The sequence below is a fragment of the Oryzias melastigma genome, linkage group LG13 (assembly GCF_002922805.2).
Source record: "Oryzias melastigma strain HK-1 linkage group LG13, ASM292280v2, whole genome shotgun sequence".
Lineage (NCBI taxonomy): Eukaryota > Metazoa > Chordata > Actinopteri > Beloniformes > Adrianichthyidae > Oryzias > Oryzias melastigma.
Window position 1 is genome coordinate 31761726 of NC_050524.1, and position 27988 is coordinate 31789713.

At 37.8% G+C, this 27988-nt stretch overlaps 1 protein-coding gene and 1 long non-coding RNA gene across 2 annotated transcripts in view; both read left to right on the forward strand.

Annotated features, from left to right (window-relative positions):
* On the forward strand, positions 1 to 27981 carry LOC118599499. The gene is made up of 4 exons (XR_004948881.1): positions 1 to 33; positions 20478 to 20530; positions 22708 to 22820; positions 27466 to 27981. It is a non-coding gene; the product is annotated as an uncharacterized LOC118599499 (long non-coding RNA).
* The window catches only part of LOC112149246 (GRIP and coiled-coil domain-containing protein 2-like), a 523867-nt gene that overhangs the window by 87392 nt on the left and 408487 nt on the right, over positions 1 to 27988 (forward strand). The gene's annotated exons all lie outside the window — the stretch shown is intronic.

Consider the following 27988-nt stretch of genomic DNA (forward strand, 5'->3'; position numbering starts at 1 on the left):
GAATTGATCTAGATGCCATTAACAGCAGTACAGGTGAGTAAGAATTTGTTATAAGAATGATGGGCACAGGCTTGACAGAATGATAAATTAGAAGAAAAACTTGCTGGTGTTCATTTGTGTCACTGGCATCGTCACATTTTGGTTTTTACCCTTGTTTCATGGTTAACTCTTTATTATTATTATTATTATTATTATTATTATTATTATTTTTGACCCTTCATCATTGGTTCCCACAGTGGCGACCTCTGACTGGAGCAGCAGAAAATCAGAGATTTCTTTACTAAACACAAGTAAGGCCATTAGATAAGATGAACCACAACTGGGGAAGTACGTTGACTTGAATTGCGAGAAAGAGATTCTTGCACTCAAAAACAAGTTTTTTAATTCTTAAGAAAAAAATTTCATAATTTCTCAAAGGTAAAACTTGAGCAGCACCAAATCTTGCAGCGACCATTGATGACATCATCGAGTGAAAGTGACGTCCAAAATCTGAGACACCATTTCTCCTTAACTGTCCGTTTGGAGAGCTAAATAGAAATTGGATTGGGCCAAAGAATGTTTACCTTCTTTAATGTTTACATCAGGATGTTTGCCAGATAATAACATTATTTCTAACATGATACCTCTGTCTGTTGGAATAAATGTGCATTAGTCTGCACATACTTCACTCATTTAAGATGTATAAGAAGGTTTGCAAGATATTGCAACAGTAGCTGAACACTTGGTGAGATGGGATTAACTTTATCCTTTGACTTATTATTGAGATCACTGAGGAAGTAGAGCTAAGAGTAGAAAGGTTAGAATAAGTGGAAAAGAACAGCTTTAAAGGGAAAGAATTCAGTTTGTAAAATGAATAATCACCCCCTTAAAATGTTAAATTAGAGCACATTCTGTTTTTTGACTGGTGGGGATTTTACTTTTTAGTGTTAAATAAATATAACGTTCAGTAGCTTATTAAAAAGCTTCAACACTGTTTATGTTAGGATGGGTGTGGACAGCAGAACGAGTTAAGAAACATAGGAATATAATCTCACCATTTAGTGTGTCCTGAAAGTATTCAACAAACTGTCAACAAATGCTATGATGATATTTTGTTTTCGTAAGAAATATTATTTGTGCAGAGTATCTCAGGAAAAAAAACATGGATCCAGGCAGTTTTTGAAAAGTGCACTCATCTTTCTTTCTCTAGCGCTGTCTCATACATACACACACACACTCAACCCAAATGCTCCCTGATCCAACTTTGCTTTTAAGTCTTGTGGCTTGACACAAAGGAGATCTTTCCTTTCCCACACTTCATCAGAAAAGAGAGAAAATCAAAAGGACACAAAGAGCTGTCTCACAATTCAATGGGGAGAAAACGCGTTCTGTCACTTCTGCTATTCTGGGTGAGATTACAGTGGGGGATTCACAGGCCATGCTGCCTTTGCATCAGAGCACTGATAGTTGTGTGTGTGTGTGTGGGGGTGTGGGTGTGTGTGTGTGTGTGTGTGTAATGAAGCCGCCTCTGTTAGAGATGTCAACAAGCACCAGGAAGAACTTACTGTGTCTACATGTGAACTAGTTTTAATGGGAGTGTGGAGTTGAAACATCTTGTTTAGCATGTATAAATTCCGTGAGCTTTTGTTTCCACATTTACATGTACACTAATGATGTTTACTAGTCTCTATTCGGAAGCATACTTAAATCACAAAGCTACTTAAAACTGCGTGACAGCCGAATGCAGTGCACAATAATAGAAAAATGATAAAATATTCACCAATGGAGATAATGAAATATAAATAATTGGTCACATTCTCCTCATTGGTTTCTTTTAAACAGTGAGCCAACAGTGCAACATTCTTAGGCTATGTATTTTAGTGGTTGATGCTGTTTTTCTTGAAGTCACGCAGTACTACTACATTTAACAGAACTACAAATTGAGATGAGAAAGCTGTAAAAAAAGGATAGGAAGAAGAATTGAGCTTGGTTCATTTAAGGTAGTTGAACTCATGATAAAAGACTGTTAGACACATTAGTTCTAACAGTTGCACCAGTCTCTTTCTAAAGCTGCATTCACACCGAACACGGCAGGCGCGTCAGATTTGCGTCTGCCGCGTCTGTCAAATTTACTGCTTATATTCTTGACATGCCTGCTGCGGAGCAACGGCCAAAGTTGTTCTGGAATCCATTTGCTGCCCCGTCATGGATGATGTGAATAGCGTATTTGTTTTGGAGAGGTCTACAGAGGCACCGGCAAGCACATCCCTGCGTTTGATTTCACCAGAGCAATGCCCTGGTGGCCGTTTTAAACATTACTTCCATCCAGGGACGGCCCTGGGCATATGCAACCTAGACAGCTGCCTTGAGCGCCCCCTGCTGGAGGGAGTGCCTGTCAAAACATCTACCGGGCCAAGTGTGGGATACCAAGTGTTAGTGTGGTGGTTAGTGAGCCAGCCTCCCGTAGCAGAGGTTGGGGGTTCGTGTCTCAGCTAAGAAGTATTGTTGTGCTTTTAGCTTTTTTAAATTATTATTTAATTCTTGAGAATTAAGATAAAAGAAATACTTATCTTAAAATATATCCCAGGCAGCTACAGTGTTTCCTTTTTGTGTGTGTGTGTGTGTGTTTGTGTGGGTGGGTATTTGGGGGAGGCAGAAATCACCTTTTACCTATGGCGCCATGACTCCCAGGGCAGGTCCTGCTTCCACCTGTCTGTGGTCCAGTTTGAGCTTTAACCCAAGAGGGGGGAATTAAAAATAAAACTGTGAGATTTTTTTATTCTTGTCTTGATGAAAATAAGAAAAACATCTTGAGCCCATGAAGCTAGAGTGATCTCGCGCGCTACAACGGCCCTCGCTGTGGCACTCCAGGTTGCCAGGCAGCTAACCGCAGGCAGGCATCCAGAGCGGGCTCCGCTGTTCAGGGACCCACAGCCTGGACAGTAGACCTCACTAGATCTGCAGGGCGACTGGACAGCAGCAATCGCTATTAACCCTGCCAGAGCCTGGGGAGCAGAGCTCACTAGCTCGCTAAGCTATCCACCGAGTGGCTGGCTAGTGTAGCCGTCTATGCAGCTCAATGAGCTCTGTGAGGGGCTGACAATCAGTCCAGTGTGTATCCGCCCAGCAGTAACTGGGATAGTTTTCGGGAACCCAGTAACCCCCATGGATTAAGAAAATGGATGGAAGTTCAGGACAGAAATCCTCACATCGAGCGACCATCTTGAATGTTTTTTTTCTGTCCTTTGATGTACTGAAAATATCACGTGACCCAAGCTGAGTCCCTGATTGGTTGATGCGCTCACCACACCTTTCCGCACCCGACAACCAGATCACGCTGCGTCTTACCACATCTTTACATTGACTTAGCATTGAACCTTGATGCCTTTGCCGTGCCTGCTGCATTCAGTGTGAGTGCACCATAAAACAAATAGGAAAATTGGGGAATTTGGATAGTCAACATCTTCTTGGCACTGAAGTTGACATGTTTGTGCAAATCCATTGTTCTGCTTATCATGTCTCTGACTACTTCTGATTTGAAACAGGCCACATAGTTTTATGTTTTGTAGAGAAACAAAGACATTGTATTGGAGTCAAAGGGTCAGAAATTTCTTTCAGATAATAACAAAAATGGCAAAAAAAACAAAACAAAACTATTAGAAGCCTTTACATCAATCTGTAATAGGAATTAGCAGGATATGGGCTTTTTCCTGTTAGCTTTGGGAGATAAGAAACTTCCTGACGTGTATTTCTTATGAAAACTGATATTTGTCATAGTAGGTGAGAACCACTTATGAATAAATTAAAAGTGGAATACTCTTGCTAGCAAAAAAACCTTGAAGAACTCCTGTGGACACACGTAATCTTCATCGAGAAATATTACATTTAGTTATGTTAAAGACCCACTCCTAGTAAAAATGTGTTCTTGGTGTTTTTAACCTGTTCTTGTGGCATTTTTTTCATGATAGAGGACACTTATGAAGAAAATTAAACTTTATTCAAAATGCCATTGAAAAAAACTTGTACCTGTTTTATAGAAGCTACAACAACAAGCTACAACCATTTGTAGACGCCTAGATCCATGTTTGTCTTCAGTTTCCTTGTCTGAACTGGCAACTGGTTCAAATCTTTTTGGCCGGATAACTTCAATATTGCTCTTCATTTTTGTTGCACTGCTAATGTTAGGTTGGGGATGTGAGGGGCTTTAGTGTGGGAGCAATATAGATAGATAGATGACGTGCTTTGCCCCTCACCCCTCCCATGGCAAACCTTTCTTACTATTAATCCCTGCAAATCTCTCAGGCTGACCATGCAGTCAGGAGGTAGCATAACCATGTTACCATAATCAGCTCTCTCCACATTAGTATGCAATCATGGCCAAGAAAAAAATAATAAATTGAAGACGTGTAAAAGAGGTATCAAGTGTGAAAATGACTGATTTTTTATTTTCCAATAATGTATTTTAAATGCTTTTGTTTAGTAACTTGCAGAACTTCCTCTTTGCACTTGTTGTTTAGTTAATTTTGGGTCAGTGTTACCCTGGAGACAACACTAGTAGCTGCTTGTGATCCTTTTTTACATAAAATCATTGTATATTTACACACAGGATTGCATAATGCATTTTTAAGTCAAAAGAAAATATGTTGGAGTACTATTCAAGGCTTTTAATATCACGTGAGGCTGTCTTTTGATGTTGCAGAAGATGCTTTTTATGAATTTCATTTTAGAGGCTGCTCCATAAACTGACATTAGCCCTGTTAAAAGAAAAGAAAAAAGAAAGCTTTGGAGGTCAGCTTTATTCCTTCAAGTTCCTGCTGCACCTTCATCTTGTCATAGAAACAGATCATTAAAATCTCTTGTCCAAGCAACAGTCAGCCGTTTGGTTATTACGGAAGCTAATGACTGATGGAAAATTAGTTACTGGCTGGAACAATTACATGACTTGATATAAATGGGCTGGAAGATTTACTGGGAATGTGCAGATAATTTGAGAATAAAATTCAATGTTAAGGAATATTGCTCAGCACTCAACCATTACAGAATGTGATGGTTGGTATATTTAGAGGGAGGGGGGTTCCCAGACCCCCTACCGCAATCTCTCCTCTGTGTGGCTCCAAATACCACTTCATGAGAGACTGTCTGAACAAGCCGGGTCGGGAGAGCTGGAGCCTCCCATAAACTGCGTAATTCTCCACTGACCAATAATTTTAAACATCTCAAAACCAAATTCACAAAACTACCCGTCGGGCAAAACCCTCGGCGGACATCGTTATTGGCTAACACAAAAGACACTAATAGATTATGTGTGCGTAGTAGCTGTTTAACATGGCCTACTCCACGTGTACTTCACACCAACAGTTCCGCCCACAATTAGAGAGGAATTCCTGTGAACTAGTGCTGGACAGATCCATCCAAAATATCGATAGTATCCATCTCAATTTTGTATTGGATCAAGACAGACCGCATATATTGACATTTCCACTCTTGTACTGGAACTTTTCTGTGTCTGCAAAAAGGATCCAGCTGAGTCCTGGACCCAGACGTAAGGCTCATGTCATAACCATCGCATTTACGAAAAATATTTATATTGATATATGCAATATTCACTGGTATCGAATCGATACCCAAATGCTCAGTATCACCCTATATATGAACTATACATATCATATATATGTGTTTATATATATATATATATAGAGAGAGAGAGATAGATATATCTATATATACATGAACAACTGAAGCTCTGAAGTAAATGTTTTAAATGACATGTTTTTAGATTTTGGCCAAAAAAAAAACAACCTAATCATAATTAAAATACCACTGGTAACACTTTCACAATAGATCAAGGATTTTGCTTTTTAAGCTGCACTTAATTAAAGTTTTGTTTCTAGTAATATTGATTTATTTTCTTGTTTTTTTAAGACAATTTTTTTACAAAACACCAAATATACTTTTGACACATTTCTGTAAATTTATGAACTGGAATTTTTTTATTCTCTCTGTTCAAGTTGGATTTTAAAAAGTTACATGGACTTTTTGAGCAAAATTTCATGCAAATTTTGCAAACATTTACACAATTTTAACCACAGGAGGACCCTGCCACTGAAGAAAATTGAGCGTCCAATGCCAACATTTAGGGCACAAACGCCTCCTCCACACAGCCACTTTGTTCCGCCTCAGAGACGTCTTTGTTCTACCTTGCAGTGTTGGATGAAACAGCCAAACAGAAAGTCTCACACGTGCAGAAATTCACCAATAAGTACGTTTAAAATTCCACTCAGCAATTTGTAACTTGTTTTTACAATGTAATAGGTTGACAGTAGAAAGCTAATTATAACACCTGCTGAAAATCACATCAATTTGAGTACTTAAAGTTAAATGATATGCTAAAGTTGTAAAAAGTAATAAAAAACAGTTTTTGCTCTCATTTGACAGTTTGTGTCGGGCCATTTAAATACTGCAAAAAAAAAAAAAACTGCATTTTTGCCAACATCCTCTCTACTTTGAGGAAATGTCAAATCTTGACCTGAACTTTATAAACGTATATCTTGTACCTGCAAAAATAACAAGATAATTTATCATTATTATTATTCATAAACAAAATCCTTTTAATTGAGTAAAAACTGTTTTGGTCCTAAAACAGGGCCTTGGGGAATTCCACAAATTATCCTCTTTAGATTTGATGCTGAATAATCAATGTCAACATATTGTTTAAGCCTGTATCTTTTTTTTATGCTAAATATATTTTAATTCTTAACCCTGGAACACTTTAGCTATAGAAAGTTACACTGTCACTTTTGCTGGGTAATTTTTACCTGATTTAATAAACCCAATACAAAGTATTTGACATAAAAAATAGATCAAAATATGTCAACACATGATAAATGTATGTATATTTCTTTCAGTTTCAACTGTGGTACATAACACAAAATGGAAAATGAAAAATTCTAAAAACATGCTTGAAAATTGCTGAAAAATCAGGAATTTGAGAAAAAAATAAAAAAAAGGAAAAAAATATATTATTAATAATAATGATGATACTGGAGACTTGGCCTGTGGTCCACCCATTCCTGGACATGTGAGACTTTCCCCAGGGACCCATGACACTCAAAAAAACGCAACGTATTGAAATCATGTAAATACATTTGCTGATGTGAAAATCACCCAGCGATCGAGCTTTAGGGTTAAGGAGATAGATTATTAATTATGTTAAATATATGGACAGAGTTTTTTGGTCAGAAGTGAATTTAATATAAAACAACAAACAAAACTGTCTAATTTTTGGTAGATTCTAGGTTAGGTTTTAATTGTGATAATATAAAACATTCTCATCTCTTTTTCTATTTCTTGGCCTTCCAACTTTCTGTTTACACTTTTAAAGAGTGTTGTTTTTTTGTTTAGCTGGGAATGTCAATGTCTTTGTCTCAATTAATGCCACCTTCTTGTTGTACAAAATGGTTAGTGTCATCTGCAAAGCATGCCTTATTCTTGTAGTCAAAACAAGCATAATTTTTTTACTTTGAGGATTGGAGCTAGTCAAGGATGAAGCATTGTTAATCACAAAGCATCTCCAAGGATGTATTCACCCCGCACCAGCAATCCACTCTCACTAACCAGTAATACCAATGCAGAAATAGCAAGAAAAATCGCTTTTGAGGTGTTATTAAAGTAAATGTTGTCTGGAGTCTAACGCCTTTGTGTCCCCCTCCAGAACGGCTTATAGTTATCTGCTGTTTACTCTGCGTAATTAACTGAATTCCCCAGCCAGGCTTTGCTGAACAGCCACCTGTACAGAACACCTCAGAACAGATGCAGATTATGGCTGTGACTCTTGTGAGTTGCCCAAATCAACAGCCTGCAATCCTCCTCAGTTGGGATACATTGATATTTGCACTGAAAGCTAGCAAGAAACGCAGCAAACATCCACCAACTGTCTTACAAACACTGATACATGCGTGCACTAAAGATCAATCTACTCTGCCCCAATTTAACAGGAAAATCTCTTTTTCTCTTTGATGTTCGGACAGATCTGAAGACAACCATCACAGGTTACAGCTGGCAGAATAAAGTCATATAATAGTGATTTATCACAATGAGAAAAGCAATGTTTATTTAGAAATATATACCTCAGAATCCCAATGCCCCAACAAAATGGAGGTCTGTTTATGTGATTTTCCACACGAATATTCACACTCGAGAAGTCCATTAATGTCCAGGGAAAAAGGGAAAAGGATTGGAGGAAAGTTGTGTGGATCTAAATGGGTTCATAACTGAAAGTGAAGTTTACAACCTTCCTAATGAATCTCTGCTGTAATCCAACTTATCTCCACAGGATATAGGTTTTTCTTGTCTACATATTGCATTATGATTGGGCTGTCAAAACACCAGACACCAGCTTTGCAATTACAGGAAATTGCTCACTAGGTGAATGGAAAAATCCCATAGTAATGCAGCACTAAAAGCATTAGTGAGGGAAACATTCTCTGTCTAAAAATGATCCCTTCTGCATCTTTTCCTTTTTTAATAAACACAAAATTTTCATTCAACTAAACAGTTATTTTTTTATTTTTTATTTTTTGAAGAAAAAAAACATGTAAAAATGATTGACTTTTTTGATTAATGAAAACACTTTGGGCCACAACTTTACACTGGACATCATTATACAAAGTTTGAAGTTTTTCTTTTTTGAGTTTGACATTTATTTGGTTCTTCAAATGTGACAATTTCACTATTGAATGTATTGATCACAGCAACGTCAATAAACATTGGAGAATTAGCTAAAAGAGTCTTTGGTGAACTGGAAGGAGAAAGAATCAGGATTTTGGAGCAAGTTTGGCACATTATTGATATTGTTTGACGTTTTTATGTAGCAGAAGTGAAGATGTACGCTAGTGAAACACAAAGCTATCATAATCAGACGGGAGGGATGACCGGGGCGGGGTTGCTCAGCTCAGCTCCTAAAGCCACGCCCCCTCAGAGGAGATTTTGGAAATAGAGGCTTCAGATCAACATTAAAAATTGCTTTTCAAGACATTTAGGTGGTAGGATTTTGGTCAAAAACGTAATAATCATAATTAAAACACTACTGGTAATGTTTTTTTTAAATAAAAAAATGGTCATAGGGGGACTTTAAGCTTTTAATTATTGGTCCATTTTATCTGCGATTCTTTTTTCTCATCAGCGTGATACCATACTGCCCACTATTGGCCCACAATTACCAGTGACCAATATTATCGTGCAACCCAATTGGTGAATATTTGTTGTGCATATTTTTTCCCAATTTCCCTACAATAATGGAAGTATAGAAGAATTAATGATTAATCTGAATGTATTATTTTGGTTTCGTTGATTATACGTATAGCTTTAGATATCTTGTTTTTAACATGGTTTCCAATTAAGCTAGTGGTTCATAATGACTTTATTTTACAACACAAAAGTAAAAAAAAACAATCTTGCCACTTAAGTAAACTAATTTATTATTTATTGTCTGCAATAGTGAAAAAATAAACGGTCTTCATTTGTTTCCACTTTACAGTATGAAGTAAAGTTTGGAGTCCAGCATGGAGTCACCTCTCAATTGATTTGCTAATGCCCTCTGCTGGTTCTGCAAAAGTCACACTGACAATGACTCCATTAAACTTTCCCTACAAAAGTGTGACAACATTTGGAAAATCTGAGCTTTTTTCTGTTTACAAAACATTAAGAACAATATTGGAAACATGCACTTATTTTTGTAAGTTATCATTTATTTGTTATATTAAAATAATGGGAATCAATAATACATTTAACAGATAGCATAGCCGTGGTAGAATTTTTTCTCGGTCTTTATTGAGGTAGCTCTCTGACTCGTTCATTTTGTGCATACCCAGGAAACACATCCACTAAGATGTAAAAGCAATTCATTTTCTACTTTATTCTCAGTAGTTATAATCTTTAACAAACACCTGCCTCAGTGCATGTGCCTTTTCCTTGTGTCCTATTTTGTTAGCTGGCGTGGCCTGTGCAGTTTAGCATAGAAATTGGAAAATAGTTTATAGAAGAAAAGCCAGCTTGGTAAAACAATTCAATCTGCTGCCTTTTTACAGACAAAGGGAATTGTATTTTCTCAGAGCCTATTACGGCTGTGCATTTATCCTTATTTGTCTTAAATAAGCCTTCTGTGTCAAAAGGAATCATTTAGAGAGTCTTCATCTTGTCCTCTTTATGTGCACATCAGTGGTAAATACTGGGGAGGAAATAAATAAAGCAGCTGCTATTTGTACAAGTACATGGATGCAAGATTGGTGACAAATTATGAGCAAAATATATAAAATCCTTACATCGTGCACATTTTTTTTTTTTAAACCAGCACATAAATAGCATCAAATGTTGACCATTGTGGAATGCTTAGACAAATTTGTGGGTGAACAGCTTGATGCAACTTCAAATGCTAAAACATTGAGACTAAACCTTCCTAAGATGAGCAAAACACACAGTAAAGTCTTTGCCAGCTGTAGGATATAAAGAGCAGGAGGGACTGTTTGCCTTGTTGAAGCAGCACACAGCAAGACCAGAAAGTCATTTGTTCACTCTGCTACCAAATCAATGGCCTGTGAGCCGCAGATAAACCAATGGGTCCTCCCCTTATGGGTTGTGAAATACTTACAAATGTGCCATGAATGAATCAAAGAACAGTGCATGGACGACTGTATTACTCTGAAATGCTCACTGCTATGTGTGTAACCCCTAATGCAACAACTGCATGCTTGGGAGCCACTTTACCTCTGCAGATCCAAGTCAGCACCAGCATTTATCTTGTTTACAGTCAGATGGGCAAAACAGGCAGTGTGCTGAGCCCTTTTCTGCAACCATAAATTCAGCACATAAAACTTACCAGACTAAAAGTCTCAAAGGGAAAAGGTTTTTTTTAAGCAGACAGCAAGATGTAAGTGTGGATAAATGTTCAAGACGAAGTCCTCTGCTTTTACTGTCGAGCAAAAGAACAATCCACAAGATTCAACCAATGTCACGAGGCTAACACTGTCACATAAACAAGGCAGAAAATTGAATTTGGAGCATGATGTAATTTTTAATCAATTGCTCTTGAAATTTTTCAAACTAGAGCCGGATAACAGGGTTTTCCCCTCCACAATTACATGCGTTGGTGCACAAACACAAGACGGAAGGACGTGTAAGCACAATGCTGCTCAGGCGTCACCCAGGGTAACGGCTGATCCCAGCTGAAACTTAACCCCTAAAAATGATCCCAAAGAACATTTCAATGGCTTGAGTGGGAACTCGGTAGTCTGGCTCGCTGGGCAGCGAAGCTCGCTAACTCCTTATGCTGTCCTCCGGGCAGCGTGTAACTCGCTACGCTGTCCACCGGGCGGCTGGTTTGCGTAGAGACCCAGACCACTGAGTCCCACCTAAGCCAGTGTGGGCAAACACAGATGGGAACACCATGGACAAACCCACCAATTCAGCCCAAAGGTAAACCATATGGGGCCCACATTGAAATGTTCGCTGGGAAATACCACCCCAAGACACAACAACTACTTAAAATGTAACCAAATACCACAATCTTAAATACGATGAAGACTTTAACGCCTTTTGCCAGGCAGACAACAGGGTCAAGCTGAAAACCAAATTCCTTCCAGGAATTCAGCTGCCACTGGAGCAAGGGTTTCTGGGAGCTTTTAAAGGGTAACCAAACCCTCAACTTGTTTTGGCTGTGGACCTCTATAAATGGGGCTTTACATTGTTGTCAAATTAGAATAAACTTGTTTAATTCTTGAAAATATAGTCAAAAACAGTCTGTGTTCTGTCCCATACAGGTTGAATTGAGGTATTACATTTGAATTCCGTGATTGGTCACACCAATTAAGTTCCACGTTATTTAAGATGTCTGACATCATGACCTGAAGCTCCAGTAATGATAACAGTCCTGCCCTCCAGCTCCACCCCTCTGACTGGATTTTCAAATTTCAGCTGTGGGTGGAGTCAGCCTCCAACCTCCCTGTTTGGTTACCCTTTAAACCTCCCTCCTGGCCTGTGAGTGGTGGAGTAGAAGCCAAAATTAGCTCTGCAGGAGGCGGGGCCAGCAGCAGTGGAGGAGCTGGACCTCTGCAGTCACTGAAATTAACAAATGTACACACCCAAGAAAACAAATACAAAAGACCAGAGGTTGTAACAATCCTTTTAACCAGACAAATAACCAATGCTGGACCCATTTTTTTTGTTTCTGTTTTATTCAAGGTCACAGTAAACCTAAACAGAAACCTTGTTTTTGATTTGCTTCTAGGATCTTTTTTTTTTTTTACTTTTTTTACTAGAGGCAATCAGTGAATGTAGATGTCATGGAGTCACTTGTCTCTGTCACAGTTGAATAGATTTGTGGTACAATGTTAGCTGCGCTGATGGTGTTATCATCCGCGCTTGAGCTATGATCAATCACCACATTCAATTTGATTTTGACGACTGGGGAGGGGCTAATGAGAGATGAGAAAAAGCACATGTAGGACAGTCATAGCTGCTGACTACACACACATGACCTCAGGAGGATATTGCTGGAATCAATTTTGAGATAACAACTAGAAATTGTTTCTGCCACCACGGGGGGAGAGGTCAGCTGGTCAATACACAGTTTTCATTGTGTCCCTGAGATTTTTTTTCCTCTACATGGTCTCAAAGTAGAACTGCTTTTATGATTAATTTTTTTTTTTTTTTACTCCATGACTTGTGTTTATCACCCACAGTGCCTGGGTCATGGTACTTTCTGTCCAACCTTAACTACAGAGGAAGGTAAAATAGTAATCATTAAATGCAGCTCCTGCAGCACTTACACTGGGAGGTAATGAAAGGCATGAACTGGGCCGAGAAGATGAAGTGTTACAAGAGGACCCTCAGGACTTCATCTACCTTTATGACACCTGTCTCTTTCTCTCTGTCTCCTTAACTCTGTTGCTGTTTCTTCCTCTCTGTCCCTCGTTTTGTCTGTGTGGCTTGTCCTCTACCGCAGAGCACAGTGTAATCTTCTGCTCCCCTCTGGGCGCGTGGAGTAAATCAGCACAGCTGGATCACAGGCATCAATCTCAGCCAGCCCCCAGGATGGGCCACTTGTGAGCCTACAGGGAGGCATTTCTCCTTCTTTTCAAATGGGAGACAAATGTTGCAGGGAGAAAGCACTTCTGCACTTTGGAGGAGTCGGGGATGGGAGGGGGGGGCACAGCAGGGGTGTGGTGGGTAAATGATAAAAGCATGGAGTTGGCAAAGGGGGAGTGAGACTGATGTTAAAGAAGTAGGGGAGAAAGTGCATGCGCAGTAAAGAGAAATGATTTTCTCTGTTTTGGTGATTTTCTTTAAAATATGCATTGGAATTGCTCTGTCAAAGAGGAATTCACCTTTAGGGCAGAGGAGATTAGAAAATATGATGCAGTGGGGTTCATATAGTGATGATTGATATTCTTGTTATTGAAGTCAGATCAAACTAAAGTTGTTGTCTCTGAACCTGAGAGATGCTGTAATAAGCCATCTAGCCCCTATAAAAGCTCCAGTGGACATCCAGTAATGTTGTGAAAAAGTTTAAAGTCACTGTGAGAAACTTATGGAACTGTTTGTAAAACTCTATTGATCTTGGTTAGTATAAGTGATCTTAAAATAGAAATCAGCAAAATCTTCTTCCTCAGTCCAATTATTAATAAAACAAACGTATTTCTCCACATCGCTGTAGAGAAGTTCTGTCCCATTTTTGTGAACAACATTCAGAGGGTTTCTGTTTCTCAGAAAGTCATTCCACCACAGTGAAAACTCTCCAAAAGTTTGATACTTGAGTCATCCTTGATTTGATTGATTTTTACTATTTTTCTAAAGTAGATTTATTAAGACTGCTCTGGATCCTTGTAATATTGGAATATTTTTATGACAAAGTGATGGCATTATGTTCCAAAAACTCCCACCTGTGTATTCATGTGGAATTACTTTTCTTCCTTTAAATTTTTGTTGGAAAAAGAATCAACAAACAACCTCAAACATTTTGATTGTCTGTTAAATTCCAATGACTTGGTTTCTCTGAAGCATCCTATGTACTGTAGAAATGTTCGGTCCAAATATACAGAGCTCTGGACATGACATTCAAAAAACAAATTAAAAAATAAATTGCTCAAATGATCTAATTAATAGTGTGTTGCCACAAACTAGTGTATTGTGCACACAAATTAGTTTTTTGTGGCTACAAATTAGCATTTTACTGTCATATTCATGGCTACAAAATACTAATTTGTGCTACCCAAGAGTTTATTTCTACATAAGAAATGCTTAATTGTGACCATTTGAGCTCATAAAAGCTAATAAAATGCTAATGCCTATTTGTGGCAAAAAATATAGATTTTTGCACACAAAATGCTAATTCATCTGCATAAATTACTAACTTTTGAACAAAAAAAGCCAGTAAAATGTCGATTTGTGGCCATAAAATCCTCATTTGTCTTCACAAAATACTAACACGTGCCCAAAAAAATGCTAATTTGTGCCCCAAATAAAGTTAGTAAAATGCAAACTTCTGCCCAAGAAATGCTAATTCATCTACACAAAATACTAACTTATGGCCACAAAATACTAACTTGTGCTCAAAAAAAGCTAGTAAAATGTTAATATGTGGCCATAAAATGCTAATTTGTGTGCCCAAAATGATAATTTGTCTTCACAAAATACTAACTTGTGCCCAAAAAAGCTATTAAAATGCTATATTGTGCCCCCAAAAAAGTTGGTAAAATGCTCATTTGTGCCCACAAAATGAAAATTCATCTACCCAAAATCCTAACTTGTGCCCAAAAATAGCACACTAAATTAATTTGAAGGAATATTTTATGTGTCATGTTCCAAACTAACTGTATCTAAATTGTGTTCTAAACAACAGAAATAATGCAAATAATATGTAGCTTGTTACCCATCTATTTCACTTTTAAAGTGTGCCCATAAACAACCCCAAAAGGGGGACGAAATGTATTATCTGCAAAATTTGCTTGTATTAAATTAAGTTCTATATACGGTGAACATTGCCATCTTTCTCTGGATAACCTAATCACAAGCTTATCTATCCAAACAGGAGCAAAACTTTTTGAATTAATTGAGGCAACTGCAATCTACAGTGATTGAAAAAAGAGAAAAATTTGGTATGTCAGATTTTGTGCAGTAAAACCAAACTAGAATGTACAATACCAAGGGACTTCTTTCGTATTGTTTTTGCGACCCAATTTGACCTTTCTTGGTGTATTCCCCCAGACTGAGGAGCTGTGAAAGACATCAAACCGCCAACTCTTAAAAGTCTTAGGTGGCACTTCTTTTTTTTTTTTGTAAGACAAAACATCACCAAGAAAATCTGAGTGTTGAGGATACTAAATTCTAAATGTGCTCATGTTAGGATGCACAACGGAACTATGCTGAGCTCTAAGATGGTCCCCTGTGGATTCAGGAGTGATAAACAAAGTTATCTCATCCTGTTCAGAGGCATCAGACACACCATTCACATTTTCTTTTTTTGTCCTTTTCTGTTTCTGGATGAATTTTTCATATTTTGCATGAATATTTGTCACTGGCATCATAGATGACACATCACAGCTAGCGACACGCTCACATGTTGTTCAGTTGTAAAGGTGATTAATGTGTTTTCATGTCACAATACTGTGATCACAAAAAAACTGTAAAATTTTATTATTTCATCTGATTCTGAATTTGTTAAGAGTCCTCAGTGCTAAAGGAGAAATACAATTGGAAAAAAATGTTAGACCTAAAATATGATAAATATCGACGGTACATGTCTAGACAGCCCCCCTCAACACTGCTTTTTCCATACATTTAGGATGAATTTATTAACATAAACATGTAAACTTCTTCAGCAGAGAAGAATCAACATCCATTCTATTGGTATGGGTTTTGACTGTTTTAATTAGCACTTTTTTTCATATATATATTTTTTCTATTCTTCAAGTGGTTTTGCTTAAGGCTGTGTGAGTTTAATATGGAGTGGCAGAGATAAATACTAGAGTTGAGCAGGACATGTATAAGAAGTGGAAGACAGCGGTAAGATGAGTTGTAGGTATGACAGGGGAGTTCAAGGTGGAGGTGGGACAGCACCAAGAATCTGCTTAGAGCTCCTCGTATTTGCTGCAGAGATGGACAGACTGACAGATGAGATTAGACAGGAATCCCTGTGGATTGTGATGTTTGCAGATGACATTGTGATCTACAGTTAAAGCAGGGAGAAAGTAGAGGACCATCTAGAGAAGTGGAGGTTTTCTCTGGAAATAAAAGAAGAGAGTGCCCAAACCCATTACCCTAACTCTAACCTGGCACTGGACGCAGTATTGGATGTGGTACCAGATCCGGTACCGGAGCAAACTGGACAAGGTACGTGAACCGGTGCTGTGTTACTGGACGCATCCTGAGGACCAGTCCGCGTCTGGTACCGTATCCAGCACCGCGTCCCAAGGGTGGAGGATCCTTGATTTTACAAATAGCTAGCATGTCAAAAAATGTTGAGTTGGGGAAACCCAAAAAAATCAAAAAGGGGTCCATAATCAAACATCAATATGTGACGACTTGGGAATGAGAATGTGTTTTCGGACTCAGAAATGTGCATTTCGAGGGACCATGTTTAATGGAATGTCTATTTAAATTGATGTATTTGTGTTTCAGGCTTATGTGTTCAAATTCTTACGTTCATTCATCGCTACACAACTTTTTATGTCCGTTTTTGGGCTCTACATAAAAAAAAAAAAATAAAACGTGTGGCAATTGAGCACATGTCACATGTGTCAAATTCAAGGCCAGGGGGCCGGATCTGGCCCTCCAGATCATATTAAATTATTATTATTGTTATTAACGGCCCAATGTTATCTTGCTATCATATTGAAGCAACACTACAATCATGGAGGCTGAGAGATCACGTAAAATGTCTTCTGGTTTTCTTTATTAAACACAGCATTTTACATCACAAAAATGTCATCATCCTCTCTGTCCCTCACGGTGCTGAAAGATGTAAATATAACAGGATAAAATAACAGCCAGACAACAAAACACATTGGCAAAATCTACATTTAAGCTACCTACTCTGTGTTTGATATTTTGCCCCACTGTGCCAATGAGTTTGACACCCCTTAATGCTGAGTATCAAGCAGGGAGGCACTGAGTCTTTTGAACTCACAACCTTCCAATCTAAGGCCAGACACTCTACCAAAAGCCACTGAGTTTGTGGTGGAGTTAGGGGCCCAGTGTAGACAAAATGGTCACTTGACCAATTGGTTACTGAAAATAAGCAACACAGGTGCACCACATTGTTTTTTTGTTGTTGTTGTTTACAAAGGCTTTATTTTTTAGTAAGCTTTTATTTATAGAATTTGCTTTAAAAAAAGTTAACTCTCTTTAGCGTGTGCATTTTTGAACATGTTTGATGACTCAACGTTGAGAACTCCTAACAATGGAAACATCCCTGTCAGCATTCTCTGTCGGCGTCACTGGACTTCTGGAACCGACCCAGCTACTGTTAGGCAAGGGTCGGGTCCACCCTGAACAAGTCTATTGGAGGCCACACACTCACATGCACACATAGAGGCAATTTAGAGTCACCACTTGATCTTATGAAGCATGTTTTGTTCTGTGGAAGGAAGCCGGAGTGCCAGGACAAAAACCATGGATGCATGGGGAGAACGTGTAAATCTGCATATCTGCAGAAGCACAGCAGGAAATGTTAAAGCCCCCCCGTATTTATGTTAAAGTATAATCATCCAAATATTTCATCTGGACATATTCCTCTATATTCACAGTACCTGCCTTTGATGATATTGACAGAAAGAAAATTTAAAAGACTCCCCAGTGTGTGTTTGTTTGTGTGTTTTCAGCAAAGAGTTGTAGAACAGTAACATACTTTTAATTTGATTTGTTTTTGTTTCTTTTATATAAAAGTATATTCAAACCTTTTGGTCACACCGTGTATTATTCCCATTATTATGTTGTGAAAACTGTGCTTTAATTTCCCAGATGACCAGACGAAATGAGGAACTTCCACAGTCACTTTATGCAATAGGTACCAGAAAATAAATCATGCAGTTTCAATATAAAGCTAATATGTGACAAAAGCAACGGCAAAGTCAGTTTCTGTAACAGCGCTGAATTTAATCGGCATTAATTGTGCTGGCTGTAGGCCTTTTAAAATTATGTTTTCAAGAAAAAATGAGCAACGAAACTCGATTTTTATGTAAAATTTAGGTTTATGAAAATAGTATAAGGATAGAAATAAACTGAATCAAGTAGTTTGACTTTTCATGATTATTTTGCCAATTGGATGCAGTAAAAGTTTCTCGTCTAGTACACCATTAGCCCTTTAACATCTGAGGCGTTACCGGTGATGCTTAAACACACAATCTTTCACATACTGTAACTTTTCGACCGTTAACACGAAGAGCTTGTGCCGCTTTTCTCCTTCAAAATCTACTGGAATCACGTTGATCGTAATAATGATTGAAAAGTTACAGTAAATTAAAGAACATAAACACTGGAGCTCCGGTGTTAAAGGGTTTAGTCACAAGATAATTTAATGGAGGAGAGGAGGAGCATGCCAGCCTAACTACCTCTCGCTGCAGTACGCAGACTTGGGGGTGCCTCAATATTACGTATGTTTCTCCTCCAGCAAGTCCGTGAGTCACGACGCACACGCAGGCGCGCGAGCGTGCACTCACACTCAACGCGACTCAGAAGTGTCTTGATCGTGGGTGCAGGATTACAGGATTACTCTCTGTGGGAGCGGGACGGGACAGGAGTGAAAATCCTCTCCCGTGTCATCCTCTAGTCACATGCACCGCATTTTTGAAAAGTACTGAAATCGATATTGGCGATATTGACCAGTATTATATTGGTATCGGGTCGACACCCAAATGCTGGTATTGCCCAGTCCAACTAAATGTTACTATTTCTCAAAAGGCTACTTCAAGTAGGCGTCATAAGGAAACCATTTCAAGTTTACCACAAAACTTCGACCATAAAAAGCTTGTCGAAACTTTTTTATTGTTAAATCACTTGCTAGTCTGATATCTGTGGGCTTATGGAGAGAAGTTTAATTTACATTTTATTAGAGCTCAAATTTGAAATCTTGGAAGGATGGATGGGCGGGTACTGGGTGGAAGGAAAGAAGGAAGGAAGGAACGAAGCAAGGACGGATGGAAGGAACGAAGGAAGGATGGATGGATGGATGGATGGATGGATGAAAGGAAGGAAGGACAGAACGAACGAAGGAAGGAAGGGTGGATGGATGGAAAGGTGGTGGAAGGACAAACAGACAGAAAGAAAGAAGAATGAATGGATATATGGATGGAAGGAAGGACGTACAATGGATGGATGGATTGATGGATGGATGGGTACTGGGTGGAAGGAAGAATGGATAGATGGATGGATGGATGGAAGGAAGGAAGGAAGGAAGGATAGATGGATGCAAGGAAGTAAGGACAGAACGAAGGAAGGAAGGAAGGAAGGGTGCATAAATGGAAAGGTGGGGGAAGGACAAGTGCACTGAAAGAAAGAAGAATGGATGGAAGGAAGGACGTACAATGGATGGATAGATTGATGGAAGGATGGGTACTGGGTGGAAGGAAGGATAGATAGATGGATGGATGGATGGATGGAAGGAAGGATGGATGGATGGTTGAATCGAAGAAACGAAGGATAGATGGATGCAAGGAAGTAAGGACAGAACAAAGAAAGAAGGAAGGGTGGATGGATGGATAGGTGGGGGGAAGGACAAAAGGACAGAAAGAAAGAAGAATGGATGAATATATGGATGGAAGTAAGGAAGGAAGGAACGAAGGATGGATTGAAGGAAGGAAAGAACGATGTATGGATGCAATGGATGGATGGACAGATGGATGGATGGATGGATGGATGCAATGGATGGATGGAAGGACTTACTGACGGACAGCCCTAACAGAACTCCAAACTTGTCTTTGTAAATCTCAGCTGCTGTTTTCAGAATGTTGTTGAGTTATACGGTCTCACTTTGGTGTCCTTCATATTTAAAGTTTAATTTTTGCTGTTCACAATCCAATATGTGATGTCAGAGATGGCCTGTCTAGTATGTCTATTTCTAACCTTCATGTTGATACAAACTGTGAGAAACCTCTATGTCTCCTTAGATGAAACCGTCTTTTAAATGTAAAAGCTTAAAGCCTTGAATTGCCATAATGCATAATGCCGATCTCCACTTTGATTTAATGCCTTCATTTCAGTTGTATTGTCAGAAAATGTGCAAGTCTACTCAGTCTGTTGTGACAGAAAGCATTTTCACCACCTTGTGCTATTGAGCAGAGTTCAAATGTCACATCAGAGTTCAGTGTTTGTCTTGACCACATTCAACCCTGAAGGACAACAATTTAATCATGCTTTGATGGCTACTTCCTGCAAGATAATGCCCCATGTCACAAAGATTAAGTCCAGCAAAGATAAACTCTGATTTCAAATAACTTTTTATTCTACAGAGAAAACTTGCTTTGGATTATACTTGAAAATCGCCCAAGTGGCACCTGCATGAGTAAGTATGTCTTTTTTTTATTCTCTGTGTTCTGAAGTTTTCTAGAAGAGGGTTGAGGGGTTTCTGCAACACGGCTGAAGGATGTGCTCACAAATCAAACCAGTGTGAGGGAGATGAGGCTCCTCAAACCTGAACAAACACTCAAAGTGTGAAAGTAAGCAAGCTAAAAAAACAAAATCATAACAGCAGCATAAAAATATGGAACCCTTGCGAGGCTGGAGAGCTTTCATAAATGTAGAGGAACATAATTTGCACAAAATCAATCTTAAATGGCGCAGTGCCTTTTATTTTATTTCACTTTTTTGTCATCTGCAGGTGGTGAAAAGCAAGGAGGACAATGAGGCTACCATTAGCAATGAATTTCGTTAATGATTACTGTTATTCTTGTTACTTGAATGTACATTTATGCAACCTTGGAAGAGGCCTTATAAAAGGAAAAATAACACAATTTGAATAATTGAACAAGAGCTTTGCCTCCATGCAATAAAACATTAGTCATACTTCATAAAAGTTAGCTTGTTTGTCAAATTCTGCCATTGAAATAATATTTATCTGTCAGTTTCCCTGAAGCCTTGCCTAAGCTGAAGCTGCAGTCGGGGTGTGTTGCACTGCAAGCCTTTGAGGGCCCTTAGAGGAATCACAACAGGCAAACTGCGGGGTCTACGCTGAATAATCATCTGGTTCAATCTGTGAACAAGCAGCCGTTTCAGTTAGGAGGAGCCCCCAGCAGAATAAGCCCATTAAGAAACATTACATCTCCTCTGTCAATATGTTTTAAAGCCTTAGCTATATCTCTGGGAGAAGAAGAAGAAAAAAACATATCTTCCAAAATGCTCTCCATTAAACATTTCCACAGAAAAGATCAAACTTTGGGTTCTCTGAGTGATATTTACCAGTCTCCCAATTATTTTTAGCATGCTGTCAATGTGCGCTTCGCTCACCCACGTAGAGGAAGACACAGCTGTGGAGGGTGTTTGATTGTGGCCTTAATACAGGAACCTTTGCGTCAGATGCAACAGCTGTCAAAGGAGCAGCTCCCTTCATTAGCAGTCCTACCAGAGTGTTCCAGCAGCTCTACACCAAAAGCCAAGAGTTGTGCTGGAAAACGCTCTAATCTTACAGCATGGAATGACGGGGAGGGAGAAAGAAATAGAAGATTTGGAAAGGATTTAGGCAGGGAAAAGATTAGAAACCCATATCGGCCTTATCGTGCAGCCTCCACACTGGGGAGCTGAATGAAGCAGCTGTCAAATTTGAAACATACAAAAGCAAGTAATCCTACAGTAAACAGAAAGCTGGGTTTTAAATACAGCAAAATCTAGAAAAGGAGAGAGGGAGACACAGAGAGCGAGCAAGCAAGGAATCTATCTGCGTCAACACAGCCTTTCTAAGAAGAGAGCACTCTGCTGGGGTCCTCTAGTACACGGACCTGACTGTCAGCTCTGACAGCGAGGCCTCATACCAGAATAGTCTCATGAAACTGAGAACATGTAAAGACTCTGACAAAGCCCAACAATAACGGAGAGTGACGATGTCACTTCAAAGGTAGAGACGTGCTAATAGAAATACTTGGTTCTAGAGGGATTAAAGACCCACTCAAACCAAAAATTTGTTGTTTTTTAAGTTCTTGTGGCTTTTTTATGTGACAAATAATTAGAAAATAAAGTTTAATTTGCATTTCTGAATATTTTTTCGAATTGTCAGGAATCCGTAGCAGACAAAAAGATGCCATTGGAGAAAGATTGTATTTGTGATGTAAAAAAATATACTATACAGGCCACAAGCTCCTGTTCCACACCATTCTGATGGATCTAGATCTATATACGTCCTTGTTTTCCTCGTCCCAGCAGACATCTAACTCAAAACTGTAAAGCTGGATACCTCCAATGTTACTCACCATTTTTGTTGAACTGATGATGCTTGATTGGGGCTGTGAGGAGCTATAAGCTAGCGGGAGATGGTGTAATCACATAGCTCTCAGTAGATCCTTTTACATGACGTCACACAAAACAGCGAGTGTGTAAAGTGACTTCCAGTTATATGTTTTGTCAGCTGAACGCTGTTTAGAGCAATTTTATGTAAATATTAAAAAGATAACCAAACCAATTGTAACCGAAATTTGTACAATATTTATTTTCTAAATGTCCTACCTGGCTGTATTTGTTTTTCTCTCTTAGATCAGATGTCAGTAGTTCTCCTGTAGAACGCTCCACAGCTGCTTCCCCAAAATCGTATGGATGATTTTAAACGAGTCATGGATTATTTCTCTACTGCTTGTTGGATTATGAAGGTATTTAAGATTTTCTTCTTCTAATTTTTGCTGATGCTAGCATTAGCTTTCCTCGACGTAAGCTGCAGAAGATCTTTTCTGCCCAGTTAAAGTTGTCACAGTAAAAAGGGTGTGTTATGGGTGATGGGATTGGGGGTGGGGTTGCTCTGTGTCAATGTTCCCGCCCACAACTCAGAGATGCATTTCTATTGCAGAAAATATGTCCTAGAAAACAATACAGATTTTGGAATTTTGGTAAAATCTGCATATTTATAAAAAAATAAATAAATAAAAAATGAGAGCTGGGAATGCTTTAACAGCACTTCAAATGAGTCAGTCTTTTAAAGGTGAGTTAGAATAAAACTTACCTCCAAATATGATCTTGAATTTTTGTTTTTTTATTTATATACAAGTTTTTTCCTACATAAGTGGAATGTTCTACTTCAATTATGTTTTGATTACAATCAATAAACTATTGAATGAATTGTATGCTCTGAAATATGTAATGATTACTGGACTAATGTAATTTTTTGCTATCAATGATAATCACTGATTAATAAATCTGGGTTACCCAAAGTTAGAATCATTTTTGTATGAATTCTTCCAGAGAATAATCAATAATTCAATGTATTTGTTACTTTAAAACTTGGTTTTTAAAGTGTAGGGATGATTTCAGGATTAATATGAAATTGTATTTTGATGATAATCAATGAGTATTACATATCTGTTACATGATGATGTGTGATTGATGATACTGTTGAGATTAATCAATAATCAGCAAGTGCTCCACTTTGCTACTTAAAAAAAAAAATAAAAAAAACTGTACTTTATCTGATCAGAACCGAATTACAAAAAGTATCAAAACTGTAAGTTTACTTCTTCCTAATCCTTTCGAAGCAATCAATCAAACTCGACTAGACTTTAGCTAATAATTATCATATCTAATAAATCAAATGAAACATAAGTTCGTTTTTTGTTTGTTTGTTTGTTTTTATTCTCTAATCAATGCATTTCATTATTTCTATAATGAATTTGAAAAATCTGTTTTTGTCCTGCATTGTCCACAACTTATATTTTAAATAAACCAGATCAATCAAGCAATTGATGTATTTTTTTTTTCTATTTTGATTTATTATGATTATACTTTAGGGAAAAAAAACAAATGTTTTTGGTTAATGTAGAGTGGTTTTGTACCGTGTCTTAAAGGAGCGAGCAACATTCATGGATAAAAGAATAACACAGTCGGATAAACAGGATTTTTCCTTTGATACATTTTTCTTTTGAACTTTAACTTTGAAACTTTGGGCTTTTAAGCTTCTCTGCACCTCGTCCTCTTTGCTTTGTGATAAAAAAATGTCAAAAAAGTTTTATATGACTGTATTTTCTTGGTTAAAGCCATCATCTTATACTTTTTTTAATTAAAATGAATTAGTATCTCATCTGTTTTCCTTACTGTTGTTTCTGCCAGACAAAGTAAGCTGTTTTGTACACTATGTGCCATTAAATAATATTAAGAGATTGATCCTATAATTATAAGCATCCTCTTTGGATGACACTGAGGTCAGATTTATGAATTTGTGCTACAGTTTCCCATACAAAAGCCCTCTCTTCTCACTGTTGTATGCTCCAAATTCATTTTAGGATTGTAGCTGTCCTTCAAATACTTCTCTGTATTCAACTTCTAAATTCCTACAAAAGAACAGAGAGGAGAAGAGTCACAAATTGTGGTTTTGCATTTGATTTTCTTTTTGTTGTTTGTCATATTTTTTAAATATTTTTAGAGGCATTCAACAAGAAAAAACATGAATCAAGCTTTGTATTTCCCTTTCCATGAAAAAGTTAACCTTTGCTTGAATCTGAAGGGATTATAAAAGATACAAAAAAAAAATCTGAAATTTAAACATTTGACTGTCAAACTCCCATTTAAGTTATTCCGCTGTTACACTGGAACCCTGATTATCTCTGATAATGCACATGGAAAATAAACCTCATTAGGATACAGTATATTCTCCGAAGAGATTGTCCTTCATTATGCAGAACTGAAAAGGAACATTATCCTGTTTTGTTTCTTTTTATACCTTGCCACAGAGCCAGCAACCAAGGTAGTAATCAGAATAATAATGCTAAACGCTATAGGCACCACGGCTTTACTAATGCACCAGCAGAATATTACGTTCTAATCAGATGTTGACCCCTTGAAGAAACAAACTCCATGTCATTTCTGACTGAAAATCAAAGCCTTTTGCACATAGAAAACAGTCTGAGCGTCCTCCATGAGTACACAGAAAAGCCTCCAAACCACTAATATAAAAGGTAAGTTTGTGGGACTAATAGGGCTGTAACCCAGCTGTGTCAAAACAACCCCCCCCAGAAAAACCACTGTGTGGTTGCTCCTGATTGCTGAACAGGTCATTTGTACATGCATATTCAGCAGGGTGTTTGATACTCCCTCTCGACTTCTTTGGCCGCTTGCTTTTAAGGCAGCTTTATGCTGCTTGGTATGCAACCCACACAGGCTCTCCTTCAGGGCATCATCAGTAAAGGCTGAAGTCTGATGAGAGAAAAAGAGAGGATGAAGTGAGGGAAGGGAAAATAAAAGAATGTCTTGCGTTGCGTACCAGAAAGGGTGCAGTATTTCCAAATGACGCTCAGGTTTGATGCCAGCTACGTTTGAAAAGTAAAAGCTTAAGAAAAGTTTTATGTTGGTCTAATACAAATATGTATATATTAATAAAAGTCACTTTATTGCACACTAAATTTGACCAAAATGCGTAGCCACCCTATTGTCTATAATGAAGACACAAATCCTTCAGGATAAACAAGCTTGATGCCACCACATCATTTAAAACAAGGGTCCCCAAACTACGGCCCGGGGGCCGAATCAGGCCCACCCTCACATTCAGCCTGGCCCCCCTATTAAAATATTCAACAATTTTTATGCTACCTTTTTCAATTGTTTTAGCAGTTACTAAGGATTTCTAAGCTATTTTGGGGTTTAGCTAATATTTTAGCTACATTCTAGCTAATTTGGGATTTTTACATTGTTTTAGGGCTAATTAGGTGCTTAGCTAATCCTAGCTGTTTTGGCTAAATTACAGATTTTTTTTTTTTTTTTTGGCTAATTTGGCATTTAGCTTATATTTCAGCTACATGCTAGCTGTTTTGGATAATTTCGTCTTTTTTCATTTTTTTTAGGCAAATTTGAAGTTTAGCTAATATTTAAGCATTATGCTAGATGTTTTGACTAAATTACAAATTTTACCATTTTTTTGTGGCTAATTTGGCATTTAGCTAATATTTTTAGCTACATGCTTGCTGTTTTGGCTAATTTTGGCTTTTTCTCAAATTTTTAGGCTATTTTTGAGTTTGCCTATATTTTAACAACATGCTCGTTGTTTGGTTAAATGAGAATATTTTTTTCCATTTTTTAGGCTAATTTGGCATTTCGCTAATATTTTAGCTAGCTATCAACTTCAGCGTTTTAAGCTATTAGCTTCAGTGTTTTAAGTTATCAATTTCAGCATCTTCAGCTATTAGCTCTAACCTCTTTAGCGGCCACATTCAGCCTACAGCATTCACTCTAGCATAATTGCAGGTAATGCTATATATCTAGTTTTCAAAATGTTTTGGTACTATTTTTTTCTATGAAGATTATAGAAATGAATTATTTAAAATTTGACTATGTGTGGCTTTCTGTAAAATCATAAATGTTTATGTTTAAGCTGTGATTGTTACACTTTTTCTGTTAGCCTACAAACCAACCCAAGCCCCACATCAGATTAGAAAACAGTTATATGGCCCTCATTTAAAAAAGTTTGGGGACCCCTGGTTTAAAAGAGCACTAATAGAAAGAATTTGTTGGAAAAGAAAGTGCTTTTTAAGTTTTGATGTCCATGTCTTTTCCAAGTGCATTTTGGCAAATTTGTTACGCAAATATCAGTTTGTAAGTTGAATAAAAGAATTTACAAATTATTTTGTTTTCAATCTATTATTTAGAAATGATACAAGAAAAAAATCTTTTGCGAAAGCTTATTTCAGGATTTATTTTCTCAATTTTAGTAGGCAATATATTTTAAACAAGCTTCTATATTCTAATTTTTTGGTCTTCAATTATTGCTAAAAATGAGTGTTTTTGACTATTTTCAAGACTCCACCCATTTTCTAAAGTCTAAACATTATTTCTTAAATCAAGACATCTTGTCAAGTGCAATTCAGTAGCTGCACTGGCAGATAAAGTGACTTGTTTCTAGTTGATTTCTACTAAAAACAAACAATTTTCTTCTAGAATTAAGATGTTTTTTGCAGTGCTTGTTCTGACTGTAGCACTTTAACTCAGCTCAAAGGCTGGGTTCTTGGTCTCGCATATCCCACTAATTTCACCATTGATTGCAATGTGATTTCTGCCAGCAAACTTTTTGGCAGCGGCTTGACTGCTTCAAAATGAAATCTATTTTTTGTGTTTTATGAAACATGAATACAGCGGCTCATGGAGGTACCTTTGTTGCATTTATCTGTCCTAACTTATCTTCATACCTCCTTTGGGAAATGAAGCAAGTTGATTTGCCATTCCTGAGCCAGAGCCTTAATTATGTACTAAGTCATCCCTGGCACAGAACTCTCATCTCCTTCTGCCGTATTTGGCTGACACCATGTGCTCTGTGTGCAGATTAAAGATTGGATGCAGAGTGGGTACAGTTTGGACTTGGCCCTGGATGGTTCGTCTCCCTCTTCGGCTCTAAAGACTTAAACTCCAAGTCATTGCTGTGCATGTTTTTAGTTCCATTACAGTCCCATGTACAGTAGAAAAATCCAGCCTCTCAATGGCTATGCATGTTTAATGACATTCTGAACTAATAAAAGAAGTCAATCTGTTTTGTAAATCCCACTTGTGCAATTTCAGAATTAAAGGAGAATTAGAGTGGAAAAAATAAGAAGGGGAAAGAAAAAAAAATGAGATTGCCTCCCATTGCCGGAAGCTTTCCAAAAATCCTTTCTTTACCTCCTTTCTCTCACTCTCCCTGAGCTTATTGGTATCTTATTAGATATGTCTCTGCCATACAAAGTTATTGTGCTGGGAGTCTTTCCTAGGCTCAAATCTCAGCAAACCCTGTAATAATCTGTCAGTTGAGAGAGATGTACTGCAAAGACAAGGGCCCTCTAATCCACACGGATCAATAGCAGCCTGGCCA